At 34.4% G+C, this 16,196-nt stretch overlaps 1 long non-coding RNA gene and 1 pseudogene across 6 annotated transcripts in view; one reads left to right on the forward strand and one right to left on the reverse strand.

Moving 5' to 3' along the window:
* Positions 1–8,681: 8,681 nt before the first annotated feature.
* LOC114311291 (uncharacterized) overlaps positions 8,682–16,196 on the forward strand; it is a 37,022-nt gene continuing 29,507 nt past the window's right edge. For 5 of the 6 annotated variants that reach the window (XR_014332185.1, XR_014332188.1, XR_014332184.1 and 2 more), the window contains exon 1: positions 8,691–9,445. This is a non-coding gene — a long non-coding RNA (uncharacterized LOC114311291). Of the gene's footprint in view, positions 9,446–16,196 lie in introns of all 6 variants that reach the window. The other variant, XR_014332187.1, reaches the window with a different exon arrangement.
* LOC145792518 (cytochrome P450 89A2-like) lies at positions 12,474–15,798 on the reverse strand (annotated as a pseudogene).

The raw sequence follows: 16,196 nt of genomic DNA on the forward strand, positions 1-16,196 counted from the left end.
CAATATCAACAATACTATGTACTCAAAGAAAAGTACTTAAAAAAGTACTCATAATTGTAAATGTGTACATCAAAATCCCCAAATCATGTAAAAAGCCCCAAATGAAAACCCTAATTTCGACCCAAGAATATATTTGAAATAAATTAGGTAAAAAGTCCCAAATCAAAAAAATATTAGGTATTTTATATGCTAAGAATCTCTCATCAACACATTCAACAAGCTTATATTACCATTACCATTCAAAGAAAACCCTATATTTTTTTAAATCAAAACCTCATAATTTTTCAAGTTTGGGAAAAGAAACTGTGTTTTTTTCAAATCTGTTGAAGAAACTTCGGGAATAGCTTCATGGGCGGCACGATCGTTGGCGTCGGCAATGGCTCTGTCTCTCCTTCTCCTTCTCCTTCTCTCTCTCTCTCTCTCTCTCTCTCTCTCACATCAAGTTGTGATTCAGATTTTTAGGGGGTGAGGTTGCTCATCAAAACGACGTTGTTTTAGTTAGGGGACATATCAGCCTTCAGATCACTCTAGAGAGGATGCGAGAATACACTAACCAACTAGGGATGTAATAATGGCCTGGCCCAGCCCAAGTGGGCCTCGTGGGCTCCCTTCTTTTTAGTGGGCCAGACCGGGCCGACCCATGGGCCAAAAACGTAGGGCCCAAGCCCATTCATAATAGGGCCTAGGGCTCGGGCCTGGGCCGCCGGCCAGGCCTATTCAGGCCTTTTTTTTTTATTTTATATTAGGAATAAAAAATTTTCAAAAAATTATACTAGAATATTTTAGTTAAGATTAATGAGATGTTTTGTTTGGTTATATTTCATGGTGATATTTAAATTTAATTATGTATGACTTATGTTTCTTTAATTATGAATTTATAACTAAAAAAGTATGCAATTATGTAATTTTTTTCTTTCGAAATGAATAGATTATTATTTGTAATTTTTTTCTCTCTACACCTTAATATTGGTTTTAGCTTGGTTATAGGCTGTTGTATAAAAATGGTGAGATTTTGGGAATGTTTTGAGCAAACCTAGGGTTTGGGTCAAAGTTTGAAAAGAGGAGTTTTTATGTAAGTGTTGTATAAGTGGTTTTGGGGTTTGGTTATGAGGTTACCATCTGTCAAAATAGTTGATTTTAGCCTTTGGGTTGATATTTGGAAAGTGAGGAGTTTTGCCTTAAAATGTCTTAGGTAATTATTTTGTACAAATAATAAAATTGGTATGGGGAATGTGAAATTGGGAGGATGTATACATAAATGGTATTGTTGAATTTGTTTAATCACTCACCTATGAAAATTTGATGAATTACCTGTTATAAAGGTTGCATATCTATTTAGAGATAACTGTTTTGGACTATCAGTAGAAGATAGTCATATTGTTGTAGATATTGTATGTGAATTAAACGAATTGAAACTAATCGTTTAACCATTATCATTCAATATGATATGAATGATATGCATTGTATATATATGATATTTGGGAGTTAAAAGGGGATGTACTCCATGTTTTTGAGAGGAAGAAATGAGATGGACTCCATTGAACTAAGTTAGCTTGTGTGTCCAGGGTGAAAGTCCCGAAAACCATTTGTATACATGGGTGCCAATTCCCACGGACAAAATTTTTGTAAAATGGTAAATGGAAGTGAATGTATTTATATGATGATTTATCTGTGAAAACTTGTGAGGTGTAACCTCTGTTGACGGATTAAATGCAGTGGATGTATCTATTAAAACAAAAGGAATGAATTGAGGGGTAAGCTTCGACATAACATGGTTGTGGAAAGAGTTACACGGATTTTGTCATTGGACAATGAACATATGCATTATACTTATATCTTGTTAATTCTCATATGCTGTGCTAGTATGTTTATACTTTGTTTTGGCTCACCTTACTTGGGAAACCATTTTCAGGTGTTGGTGACATGCTTCCGCCAAGGTAATAGCTTGGAGGAATACATGGGAGCAAGGGCTTCTTTATTTTGTTGTATATTTTTGTATAGCCAAGAGATTTAAACTGTATTGAGCCATGCTTACTTTTGTATAACCAAGTAATGACTTGGAAAGATGTAAGCCCGTAGGACATCCTTTTTGTCAATCATTAACTACTATTACATGCAATAGATTCAGGATGTACATTTATGAATATATCACATGTATTATCTTTTGTAACACGAACTCTGATGAATGAAGGTATATCATTCCCATGATTACTTCTCTTATGAGTTAGATTTATTATAATATTTTGGGAGTGTAACATTTTAATTTTTTTTTTTTGGGTCAAAGGTAGAATGTTGAGTGATTCTACTTATATCACCAAATAAACTCCTTACTCCCATTTTCTTTTTACACCACACTCAAAAATTCCTCTCTCTTTACACTTTTCACAATGCCAAACTTCTCATCTCTTTCATCCCAACATTCCAAACCCAGTCTTCTAACCACCACTTTTTGCAATTGCTCTATCTCCAGCAGCCACTGCCACCATCTCCACATCCCTTCAACCACCGCGATCATTATTGTCTCAACCACCTTTGCAACCCTCATTGCTACGGCCACCACTTCCTTTGTCGTTCTATTGTCGTGACCATTACCACTGCCTCAACCACCCTATTCTGCAACACTTTCAAATCTGCTTCTCCACCACCATGATCCATTGCTAGAGAGAGAGAGGGATGTAACCTAGGATTAGGTTTTCAGATGAGAGAAAAAGAAGGAGAGGAGTAAGAGGGCAACAACAAGAGGAAATGGGGGCGACGAAGAATTGCCGCAACCACTCCCTTCTGGAACACTTTCATATATGTGTCCCCACCATTGCAATCCACCATCACCGCGACTGTTAAATTTCTGCAAGAATAAGAGAAAGAGGCAGAGAGATGAAAACCTATGGTTAGGTTTTCAAATATCGAAGAAGAAGAAGAAGAAGAGGGAGAAAGAGGATGAGGGCGATGGGGTGAGGTGGTAAGGGACTGGGTGGCAGTGGTTAGCTGTGAAAAGGCAGTTGCGGTAAAGAGCTAATAGAGGTGGTGGTGATGTGGTGTAATAAAAAATTAGGATTTTCAAAGTTTAAGGTGGAAGGATATTTTAGTAATTTTATATAAGAATTGAAATGTAAAAAAAAAAATTAAAATTGAAAGGTGTTATGAGTTGAATCAGTGGTTTAAAATACTAGTAAAGTTACAATATAAAAAAGGCCGTCGCAGATACATCACCCACTTACTGCATTCTAAGACGTGACTACATGTCACTCAGCCACAAGAATCTCGTCAACAAAAAAAAATGTCAAATACCATATTTTTTAATAATAGAAAGAATTTGTTTAGCTAAATTAAGGTCTTATTTGACAAGTGGTTGTTTTAGCTTAGAGCATCTCCAATGGTTGTTGCTATATTGGGGTTGCTATTGCTATAATTTGACAATGAATAGTGTTATTTTGTCAAATTATAGCAATGGTGCTCCAATGGTTGTTTGCTATTTTTGGCAAATCCCAACCAACTTTCCCTCCAACTTTGTAGGTGTTGTTTGGATATAGGTTTTTTGTGATTTTATTTTTGTTTATTTTTTTGTCTTTTGTGACATTTTTTTATCTGTTTGTTAAAAAAATTATATATTTATATTATTCCCAACTAGACAAATATAAAAAATTTAAAAAAAATTTAAAATTGAAAAAAAAAATTTATTTGATTAATTCATCCCACCAAAAAAAATTTAACTACACATAAAAATTAATTTTAAAACCAATTACCCACCAACAACCAACCACCAACCAACCATCAATTATTAACCCAGCATTCATTCACTCACATCCACCCACCCAACAACCATTCATTATTCATTCACCCACCCAACAACCACCCATTATTCATCCACCCACCCAACAACCATCCATCATTCATCTACCCACCCAACAACCATTCATTATTCATTCACCCACCCAACAACCATCCATCATTCATCTATCCACCCAACAACCATCCATCATTCATCTACCCACTCAACAACCACCCATTATTCATCCACTCACCCAACAACCATCCATTATTCATCCACCCACCCAACAACCATCCATCATTCACCCACCCACAATTTTCTCTATAAATATAACATAAGATTTTCTACAATTTTCATATTCACCTACCTATCATTTTCATATCTTCAAAACTCTTTGTATCCACCAAGAAAATTTTCTACAATTTTCATATTCACCTACTCACCCATCCATTTACAATGAACAATTTGAGTAAAGCCATATTAAATGGAGATTTTGATGAATCTTCATCATCTGATGATGATATCATCATGATGCAACTATTCACAGCGCAACAACAAAGATTACAGATGTTAAGCCTAAACCAACAAACCAGACGTGTTGGTTCCACAAGTGGTCGTCGATACATTAATCGTGAGAGGGTCAGAGGCGACGAACAAATTTATAGAGATTATTTTGCAGATAATCCTGTCTATCCAGAAGAATACTTCCGAAGACGTTTTCGAATGAGGCGGTCATTGTTTGTTAGTATCTTACACAATATTCAACAAGTGAATGAGTACTTCATCCAAACCCGTGATGCCACTGGTGCTCCTGGATTATCCGGTATACAGAAGATGACTGCAGCACTTCGGATCCTTCAATACGGCGTGCCTGCTGATGCTGTAGACGAGTACATTAGAATCGGCGAAAGTACTACAATTGCCGCCTTAAATTTTTTTACCAGATCAATTGTTGCTACCTATGAAGCTGTTTACTTAAGATCTCCAAATGAAGCAGATGTCGCCAGATTATTGCAAGAGGGAGAGCAACGCGGGTTTCCTGGAATGTTAGGGAGTTTGGATTGTATGCACTGGCGTTGGGATAAATGTCCAAGTGCCCAAGCCGGTGCTTACACTGGACACTATCACAAACCAACAGTTGTACTCGAGGCGGTTGCCTCCTATGACTTGTGGATTTGGCATGCTTTCTTTGGCATGCCTGGCTCTCTAAATGATATTACTGTTCTTGACAGGTCGCCTTTATTTGCTGAATTAACTAGAGGACGTGCCCCTGCTGCCAACTACACCATCAATAATCACGCATACACCATGGGGTATTATCTTGCTGATGGTATCTATCCTCGTTGGGCAACGATTGTGAAAACAATATCTCAACCTCAAGGCGCAAAGAGACAACTATTTGCGAGGATGCAGGAGGCATGTCGGAAAGATGTCGAAAGGGCATTTGGAGTGCTCCAAGCACGATTTAATATTGTCAGCGTGCCGGCTAGAGGTTGGAGTGATGAGGATCTGTATTACATCATGAAGACGTGTATTATTTTGCACAACATGATCATTGAAGACGAGCGTGATATTCCAGAAAATGAACGCAGTGCAGCACAACTTGAGACTGATACCAGTAATTTGGGCTGTCAAGTGTCACGCGATCCGAATGAGGAGTACGCTCAATTTATGTTGAATCGGCAAAGGATTTGATCTGTTGAAGCCCATAATGTAATTCGTAATGATCTAATTGAACACTTGTGGTCCCGAGCTGGAGAGTTAGATTAAGTTTGCATTTTATCTTTTTAATGACAGTTAATGTCATTTAATGTCAGTTAATGTCTTTTTATTCGAATAAAATGTTCTTCATTTAATGTCTTTTTATTTTACAATGTCTTTTAATGTCAGTTAATGTCTTTTCATAAAATGTCTTTTTTTACATTGTGAAGTACAAAATACTAAAAAATAAAATAAAAAAACAACAAGGAATTTCATTACAAAATAAAAATTACATTGCAAATAAAGACTGACAATTACATCAAAATATAAATGATATTGCAAATTTCAAAAATACATTATCCCGTAATTATTCATCAGGAGGTAGGGGGAAATAAAAATTTGGGCTGCTCACATTTGAGGACCACTTGGCGAAAATCTCATTTTTTCGCATTGTGTAATACGCTTTCATCTGAGGGTCCAAATGAGAAATGTCTGTAGTCATTATTTGGTGTTCTTCCTTTCTCATCTCATGTTCTTGTCTTCTGATCTCGAAGTTATGTTTTTTCATCTCAAGTTCTTTCATCTCCTGCAGTGCTTGAATCCTTTTTTCTTCTCTTTCATCTTTTTTCTTTTCCTTCTCAGCAAGGTATTGGTTAAATGTGTCCAGTTGTGTGCTCATTTTTTGAACTTCAGCTTGAGCGACTTGATTTTTCCGAAATAATTCTTTTGTAGATTTCCTACCCATCGGCCTTTTACCCCTTGCAGAGACACTGCCTTCACCGACAGTTGGATTGTTACCAACACTTGGACTGGTGTCATCTTCAAGAGAAATGCAGTTTTCCATAGGAGAATCAGGGGCTGAATTAGGGGTAAACACTGTATGCATCCTTGACTTTACCGTATTCGTGGGAGCTACATCTTGCCACCTGATATTGTCTTGCAATATTGGCCAACAATGTTCAAAAGCGAAATGTTTGTTTTCATCTTGATGGTATAACAGTTTTGCTTGAAGCATCTGTTTAAAAAAAATTGTAGATAAAAATTAAATGTAATTGAAAATCAAAACATTCTTTAAATAAAATAAATAATAATTGAATAATAAATAATAAACATTATTTAATATTCCAAAAAATTAAATGTTTTCATATTGAAACATTATTTAATTACGTAATTTTTATACGATACCAGAATAAGAAACTAAACATAATAATTGAAAATAAAAACTTACTATATCAACTTGAGAAATCCCACTTGGGTGAAGATTTTCGACTTGTGCTAAACATCCCCGAAATTTGTTAGAACATTTCATGATTATACCCCATCGAGATTGAATAGACACTTGTGTTCTGGACTGATCATTCTGAAGCAGGCAAAAATTTTCGTAAATTCTTCCCCAAAAGTGAGCATACGATTGCGAATTGCCAACAATTGGGTCTTCCGAAATGTGACACCAAGATTTACAAATTGCCATATCTTCTTCAACGGTGAATGATTTTCCTCTCTTTGTTTTTGATGAACCTTCCATAGTGATTGGATGAAAAAACTAAAAAGAATATAATTTAAGAGGTTTGTTGTGAAATTAAATTCAAAGAAGAGAGGAGAGGAGAAAAGAAAAATTAAATGTAAATATTTGTGTGAAATAAAAGTGAAAGAAAGGTTTCAATTTATAGAAATCAAATTTATTACCGTTTGGCAAATAGCCGTTTAAAGAGCCGTTGTAAAAATTAATTTCAATTTTTTTTTTTAGTTGAACAAACCAAACAGAGCCCAACGGCTCTGTTATTTACACTGACCCATCACTCTTTTGCATACATCTATCTCTGTCTCTTCTCACTCTCATCTCCCTCTCATCTCCTCCACAGCCCTTCATCTCCCTCTCACTCACTGTGTCTACTCCTCCATGGCCGAAATTAAACAGAGCACAAACCAAACAGAGCACAGGATCGGAACCCGATCTCCCCTTCTCCTCCAAGATCGAAACCCCCTCCTCCAAGATCGGAACCGCTTCTCCTCCATGATCGGAACCCGATCTCCCCCTTCTCCTCCAAGATCGAAACCCCCTCTGGTACAATCTTCATCTATATATATATATATGTTTTGATCTATCTGCATATATATATATATATATATATTTTGATTTGTCTTGATCTCCATCAAAAAATTCTGTTTTTATGTGTTTTGGTCTCCATAAAAAATATCTGTCTTCATATATACATATTACATATATATATATATATATATGTTTTGGGTTTGATTTTGATCATATATATATATATATATATATACGGTTTGCTATGTCTTTAATGGGTATGTTTTGGGTTTGATTTTGGTCATATATATATACGGTTTGCTATGGGTTTGATCATATATATATATATATATATATATATGTTTTGGGGTTGATTTTGTTGATTTTGATCACATATATATATACGGTCAGGGTATGTTTTGGGTTTGATTTTGGTCATATATATATATATATATATACGGTTTGCTATGGGTTTGATCATATATATATATATGTTTTGGGGTTGATTTTGATCATATATATATATATATATATACGGTCAGCAGAGGTTCATGGGTTTGATCATATATATATATATATATATATTTTGGGTTTGATTTTGATCATATATATATATATATACAAGCTGTCTTCATCTCCAATGATCATATATATATAAATACACGATCTGTCTTCATGTGAAATTTGCTTGATTGTAAAAATTGGGTTTGATTTTGGAAAATAGCTTCCCTACTGGATTAATTCTGTTGTTTTCTCAACTGAATTTGGTGCCAATTTCTGTTGGATTTTGCTGATCTGGCAATGTTGGCATCTGCTATTTCACTTGCCATATTTGAGAACACATATGGCATCTGCCATCTTTGGCAAGGGAAATAGCAGACCATTGGAGACTGATTTTTGCCATTTCTGTCATTTTTTAGCTTTGACAACTGATATAGCAGCTCCATTGGAGATGCTCTTAAAAGTCAAAAAGTTGTTAAAAAAATTAAAAAGCTAGTAACTTATACCAAAAAGTCAAAAATTTTATTTTCTCTCTACTTTTTACATCCTAAACATATTAATTTTTTACCTCATATTTTAATCAAAAAATTAAAAAATTATTAAAATAATACATTCTCAAATGAAAAAAAAAAAAAAAAAAAAACAAACAAACAAACAAACAAACCCCAAACCTCGCCAACTGGGTCCAATTGGATCACGAATAGCATTCCCCATCCCATACCACTCTATAAATACCACTCCACCCAAAACATTCGCAATCTCTGCGATCTAGGGTTTTTGAGTTTCTCTTCATTCCTCTCTTTCTCGATCTACAAATTACTATGTAATCTCCAAATTCTCTCCAAATTCTACCAGAATTCGTCTGATTTTTCATCAAAATCGATTTCTTTGCTTATTAATTCAATCAATTAGGGTGTTGGCAATTCAATAATGATAATCTCTTTCCTATTTCGCTTCTCATCGTCATCGCTGGTCACAAAACTTCGCAATCTTCGAGTTCTCGGCCCTGGTTTGAATCCCTTTGCTCCCTACAACATGGCCAATCACTCCTCTCGCTAATTGTTTTTGCCACTCTATTTTTGCGTTTTCTGTTGTCTCAATCGTGTAAAAAAAAGCCTTGAAATATCTCATCTTCAGATCTTATCTATCGCTTCAAGTTCTATCGGTAGGTTGAAGTTTTATCGATTAAAGTTTTTGGGTTTTGTGTAGTGAGTTAAGGATAAGATCAGTCTTGCTGTTTAAAGCTGGAAATTTGAGGGTTTTCTTTGAATTTGGAAGCTTCGTAGTTTTCTGGCTCTTTTTAATATATAGGAAAAGGTATGCCTCAAGACGACCAGTTGGGTTTAACTCGCCGGAGCAGACGCGTGTATAGGTCTGGGGGCGACAGGGACGATCGAGGTTGGACTGTGCTTCATATTGGTGCCCGAAAAGGTGATCTCAAGGAGGTATGTTTTCTTGCTTTTCTTGATTGTCTTGCTTTTCTGTTGATTACAGTAATGGGGTTTTCTTGATTATAATTCGTGTGCATGTTGGGTTTTTTTTTTAAATTTTATTTTTATAAATATGCCCTTTATCAAAGAAAAGAGAAAAACATTCTTACTGTTTCAGTTTTTCATCAAGAATTGAATTGGTTATGCATAATTGAACCAAAGCAATTAGGATTTAAGATTGGTCTGGATTCATTAGTTTCCCTAGACTTGATAGTTTTTTATTTTTTTATTTTTATAATTATTTTGTTGTTTGCTCTATTGCATATGTAGTGTTGATGATGACAGATTGCATCATAATATATTTTCATTTTTTCTTAAAAATTTAGCAGCATACAAGTGGCCAAGGGGCTTATGATTCAATCACAAGAATTCCATCCCAGTTTGTATGTTAAATCAGGGTAAAACATTTGGTGTACCAAGGGTAAAACATTTATAATTTACTAAACTTGGTGAAAAATAATGTATGTTAAACTTATTATTTTTCACCAAATATTTTACATTTGGTGCCCCTAAGGGTGTGTTTGTTTGGACGGATAGGGGATTGTAATCCATCTGCCTACTGGGATGCATTGTCCTGGACTATTTGGTTGGACTGGATTTGTATCCTATGTTTGTTTAGTCATGGGATTAGATGTCTGGATTGGACTATTTTTAGTGAATCCAATATTTATTTTGGATATTATGAAAAAGGATAAATGCTCTAATGACTATTTTATCTTTTTTAATTATTTACTAAGTAATAGCAATATTAAACATAACTTTAATATTTTAATTATTTTTAGCTAGATTAAATAAAAATATGTTTTATTTTATTTTTTGCACAATTAAATAAATTTATTTTTAAAAAATTAAATATAAATACAAATATATGTTATTTTTTAATTAAAATTTTAAATAAATTTATTTTAAATAATAATAATAATTAAATAATGAAATAAAATAAAACATCTATTAAAATTTAAATAATGAAATTAAATAAAATATAAACAAAATTTTAAAATAAAACATCAATAAAATATCTATAAAAAAATATTTAAAAAAATTAAATAAATAAAACAAAAATAAAAATTAAATAAAATTATTTTATTTTTAAATTGAGATATTTAAATTTTTTTGAATTTTATTAAATATAATACATGATTAAATACTAGAGGGTAAAAATGTAATTTCATTGTCTAATCTCATGGTTCATCTCATGGTTTTTATCCCACTTCCCCATGGGATAAGATAGTCTTACAAATATGGGACTAATTGTCCGGGGGACTATTAGTCCGAAGCAAAACTTTTGAAGCAAACAATGGACTAATAGTCCGGTGGGACTAATAGTCCAATCCCACACCCAAATCCTTCAAAACAAACACATCCTAAATGTTTTACCAAATATCTCACATGGGTATAGGTCCCACACGGGACCCACATGGTGTGGGTTCCACACCCATGTAAGACAGTTAGTAGAATATTTGGTAAAATATTTAGTGTCCCTAACATTTTTCTAATTTTTACTCTTATTATATTGATGATCAAGGGTCAAGTTTTTACATCACGTGGATGAATTATTGTCTAACAAATTATTATTTTTTTTCCTCATAACTGAGTGTCCGAGTCAAGCTTACACATATCTTGACTAATCTCACAATTCACGTAAAGCATCCGTCCACGTGAATCAGAAAAATCTCATGGATCCGACAACTTTTCTTTACGCCGTGTTTAGTTGAGAGATTTTGGAAAGGAAAACGGAAAAGGTAGGTGAAATATAAATAAAATATACCTATATTTCGCCTAGTTTTACGCACAGTTTCTTTTTCTTTTTTCAAATCACTTTCTAAATCTCCTAACCAAATGCAGTATTAAGTGTTAGTTAAAAAGTTTGAAAGTTTGCTTTTTTTAATAACATGATTGAGGTTGTTTTTTTTACAACACAAAAATAAGTGTATTCAATTGACATAAATTTGTTTTAAGAAGTTGTGATCAATGGTGTGCTTATTTGGGTCTAGAGAATATACTAATAGCTAAGGACACAAGAAAAAAGTTGTCATTTTGGCTTATTATTATTATTATTATTATTATATGTATGTGGTTGGATTTCATTTGGAGTGAAAGCTCTTCCTGTTCTCTTTCTCTTTCTCTCTATCTATCGAGTAAATATTCAATGCAAAATGCACGTCGGTTCAATGTTGGTGATAATGGTGAAATGAAAATGAATGTAGAAGTTATTGGGTGATTCAGGTGCAACTTTAGTTTGTGCTCTATCATTATTTGATAAGTGAATGGTCTGATGAATAGACTGTAATACTTTAGTATGTCACACTAATAAAAAAATCTAACCAATAAGAATGGAATAAGTACCTCACATGATGTTGTCTTGAATCAAATTATAATTTCTCAAATGAAAGGAGCAACGACTCTCTATTGGCTAAAAAATATGATTAAATTTGACGCTTATTATCGGCCATGGACTACCCATTATCATTACTTCCAAAATTAAAATATAAAAAAATGGAAAAACACGAGGGGAGATTTTAGACATTATCTACACCAATCTTTATTTTCTTTTTCTTCTTTTTATTAATTTTTATTTTATACGAATGTTTTCAATTAATATTGAAAGTTTTTAAACTTTTTTATGACTTTTTAGTGTGGGTTTAATTATTTAAAAAAAAAAAAAAAAATTGCACTCACCTTCTTTAGGTTTGAAAAAATACAGCAATTCTTATAAATTTGACATAATTAATTTTTCATCAAAAAATATTAATTATATAAATGAAAAAATAATATTATCATATCTTGTATATTGAAATATATGTCTTATAATATTGATGTATTAGTTTAATGGCTACGATAATATTATGAAAAAACGTCTTTATTGGTATAGCTATTGAAGTGGTGAGCATTAAACATTCTAGTCATCTTATGCCCATAAATATATCCGAAAAGAATTAATGTGTGTTCCAGCGCACAAATTATGAGTCCGTAGCAATATTCTTTAATTCATCCTTGGGTTGATGTGGGCTTGGAGTGGATTTTTCATGACCATGGTGAAGCCTTGTTTCTCACGCAAGTCAACTTCTTCACGACCCTCACTTACTTGAAATCCCTCACCAAATTAGCCACAAAATACTTTTGAAGAAGCAATGCCAATGTAATTGCAGGGCAAACCCTCCTTCCTGCACCAAAAGGCATCATCTTGATCTCTTTAGCTCCTTTTATGTCAAACACCACCTTCTCTTCTCCTCCCTTCTCACTCATAAACCTCCCTGGTCTAAACTCCATTGGATCTTCCCACACATTTGGGTCCCAACCCTTCTCTGCCACTGTGAAATTCACCATGGCATTCATTGGTATATCGTAGCCTTCCATCAGTGTCCTCTATCACGGCACGTGGCAATATGAAGTGCCCGGGTGGATGTCTTCTTAAAGTCTCCAACACTATGGCCTCTAAATATGGCATTTTTTTCAAGTCTTGTTCTTTGATCTCCTCTCGTCTTTTCACCACCACATTGATTTCTCTATATAGCTTTTCTTGAATTTCTTGGTGTTTCACTAAGTTAGCCATAGCTCGTTGTAATGTGGTGGTGGATGTATCAGTACCGCCATTGATAAACTCCGAACACAAACTCAGCATCTCGTCTTCAGAGAGCTCTGCTCTAGCATTGTTTGCTTGGGAAAGTCGGAGATCAAAAAGGGTATCGACGTAGGAGACAATGGATTCACCTTCGTCTCCCTCTTTTGTATTGTTTATTTTCTTCCGACGTTGTCTTATGAGTGGAACGAGGACGTCTTCTTGCTTCTTTTGAGTCTCTAAGAGTTCTTTCCAAAGCTTTCGAAACACAATTTTTCCCAACCTTGGCATGAAGTTGAGCACATTGAATCTTATGAAATTGGCAAGGACCAGTTGTTACACCGCCGCTATGTCTCTTATCACCTTCTCTTCTAGTTTCTCTCCAACACACATGTATAAACAAAACACAACATGTTAAAAATGATCTTGAACAAGGATAGCTTTGTTTTTTGATTCTGGTTGTTCAACTATGTCTAGTAGTTCTTTTTTTAATACGTCGTATGCCCATTTACGACCACCAGAGTATACATTTAACTGAGAAGGATGTAAGATAGATGCAAGGTTTTGGCGTAGAACCTTCCACAATGATCCGTAGGCCGCAAAACTAACAATGCGGTGGTTGCTAAAGATAACTTTGGTGGTTTCGATAGCTTGTGGGCGGTTGGTGAAGATAGTGGCATTTTGGACTAGGGCTCGGTGGGTGAGTTCACAAGTAGTTATGAAGATGGAAGGCCGTGAACTGATATGGAGAGTGAGAATGGGGCCATGTTTGGTGCGTAGCCGGCGGAGGATGGTTTCCAAGTTGGAGAAATCTTGGGAGGATTTGAGAAGCCATAGCATGTTACCTAAGAAGGGTATGGTAGGAGGACCTGTGGAAGTTTTTTAGTGTGTAAAAGACTTAGAGGGAATTAGCCAAAATTCTATCTCAAATTAAACAGATAACAAACGACTAAAGGTTGACCTAGTAGATAAAGTTTTGTTATCGAGTCTTATTGTCACGCTCTGTAACTTCTTCTTACTCTATTCTCCTCAAAAAAATAACACATCAAGCACAAAGTTACCAAATAAATATGAGAGTCCTCATATTTGGAAGAAGTAGCATATGAAGGTTCTTTAATTTGCATATATAAATGCATATGGTTTCTTTCCTCTTCAAATTAATCACCTTTAATGCTTTGTCTCCTTAATGACACTTTAAAACCATTAATTAATTCATTTTGCACTTGAAAAACGTTACAATGTGAAGAAGTAGCATATGAAGGTTCTTTAATTTGCATATATAAATGCATATGGCTTCTTTCCTCTTCAAATTAATCACCTTTAATGCTGTCTCCTTAATGACACTTTAAAACCATTAATTTATTCATTTTGTACTCGAAAAACGTTTCAATGTGCTCCATCTATTATATCTTAAAAGCAAGTAAAAGGGTCAAGTGGGATGAGACTTGGTTCTATCAATATCTAACCTTATAACTTGACAACATTGATTTGATTCAGCAATCCCGTAAATTTTGTAAAGAAATTCTATAATATACACCGCCTCACTTATGTGATTTGTCATAACAACATTCCAAATAAACAACCTATTAAACAAATAGGGAAACCTCTTCAGCACACACCCTTCTACATAATAGGAGTGCATATGGTACACATTCTGAGGGTTTTTTAAAACAAAAGTCAATATAACACTAAATAGAAGCACCCCTACGTAGACTAGGCAAGAGAAAAAATAAAGTACCAAGAGTACACGAATGGCATGTTTTACTACACACATGTATGGCTTTTTTTATCCAAAATTTCTCAAATTGATAAAAAGAAAACAAAATTTATAAGCACTCCATTCCTAAATTTCATATAATCATCTTGTATGACATTTTCCCAGCCCTCACTTATTAGGGGTTAGAGGTTCAAGCCTCGCCAGCTAGGATGGAAGAGCGTCATTGGTCCTTTTATGTGCCAAAAACAAAAAAAAAAAAACCATGTAAACAATTAGAATAAATTGCACCAAATAAAGCCTATATTGGATGCCACAAAAACAAGGGCCATTAGTGCAGAAAAGCACCAAACCCTTAACAGTCAGCCAAGCTTAGCAATTAGACTCATGTCTCGGGATTTTGTTCTACCATCCACCTCCCTCTCCCAAAATTAAATTCCATTAGATAAAAGTATTACAAATAATATGTATACAACTTTCCATCAATTGAAAACATCACTTCAGCAACTAAAAAAAACATCACTTCAGCAAGAAAAGAAAGCATGTGCCAATAAATTGAAAAGAAAGAAAAAATTATATATTAGAAGAACAGAGCATAGATCTCAATCTCCATTGTGAACATGTACAAGAAATGTAAGAATGAAACCTGAAAATCTCGAATACCATACAATTCTTGCAAGTGGGCAACTCCACAAACTGAAATTGCTGCTGCTTATGATCTGGAAAAAATTAACAAAAACAAGTCCAATTTGTATACCAAAGTTCTAATAATCGCTATCTATTTGTTTAATGTTTTATACTTCAAATTTTTTCATTTCTCCCGCATTCACTTCTGGTATCAACAAACCACTATTCAAGAAGATACCACCGAAGTCTGAAGTCTATAAAGAGATTGATTGAGTGAAAGTCTCAGTTAATCTGCCCTCAAGGATTATTTTCATTGATAAGTTTGTTCAAGAGCATTGTCAAGACAGCATACCACTTCTCCCACCAAGCCTGTTCAGCCATCAGGCTCTCCCTTTCAAGCTTCTCCATTGATTGCTGTTACTCCTGCTCAAACATCTGCCTCTCATAGTTATGCCTCTTTATTGACTCCCTCCACAACATCTCGATCCTCTGTTGTTGCTGCAAAAATTCCTGAAGCATTTCCTGAATACTGCTAAGATTATTACCACTAGTATTAGTATTACCCATATTAGGTTGTCTTGAAGCCTTGTTTGATCCAGCTGTCCGCAACCGCTTCTGTAACTTACCCTTCTTTTTTCGAGGATTGCCGCTCTCTACTTCATCCTCGTATTTATTCATAATCTGACAATTGTTCAAAGAAAGGATCTCCACCAATTCGTTTAACCCTCTTCTTTGCATGTGAAGCTCCAGATTCGGACTCCAGGAGCGTTCGCTGCATGTCTCTCTCTTTCTGTAAATACTGCATG

This window comes from Camellia sinensis, chromosome 6, assembly GCF_055761805.1.
Source record: "Camellia sinensis isolate YWXY chromosome 6, ASM5576180v1, whole genome shotgun sequence".
In the NCBI taxonomy this organism is placed as follows: Eukaryota; Viridiplantae; Streptophyta; class Magnoliopsida; order Ericales; family Theaceae; genus Camellia; species Camellia sinensis.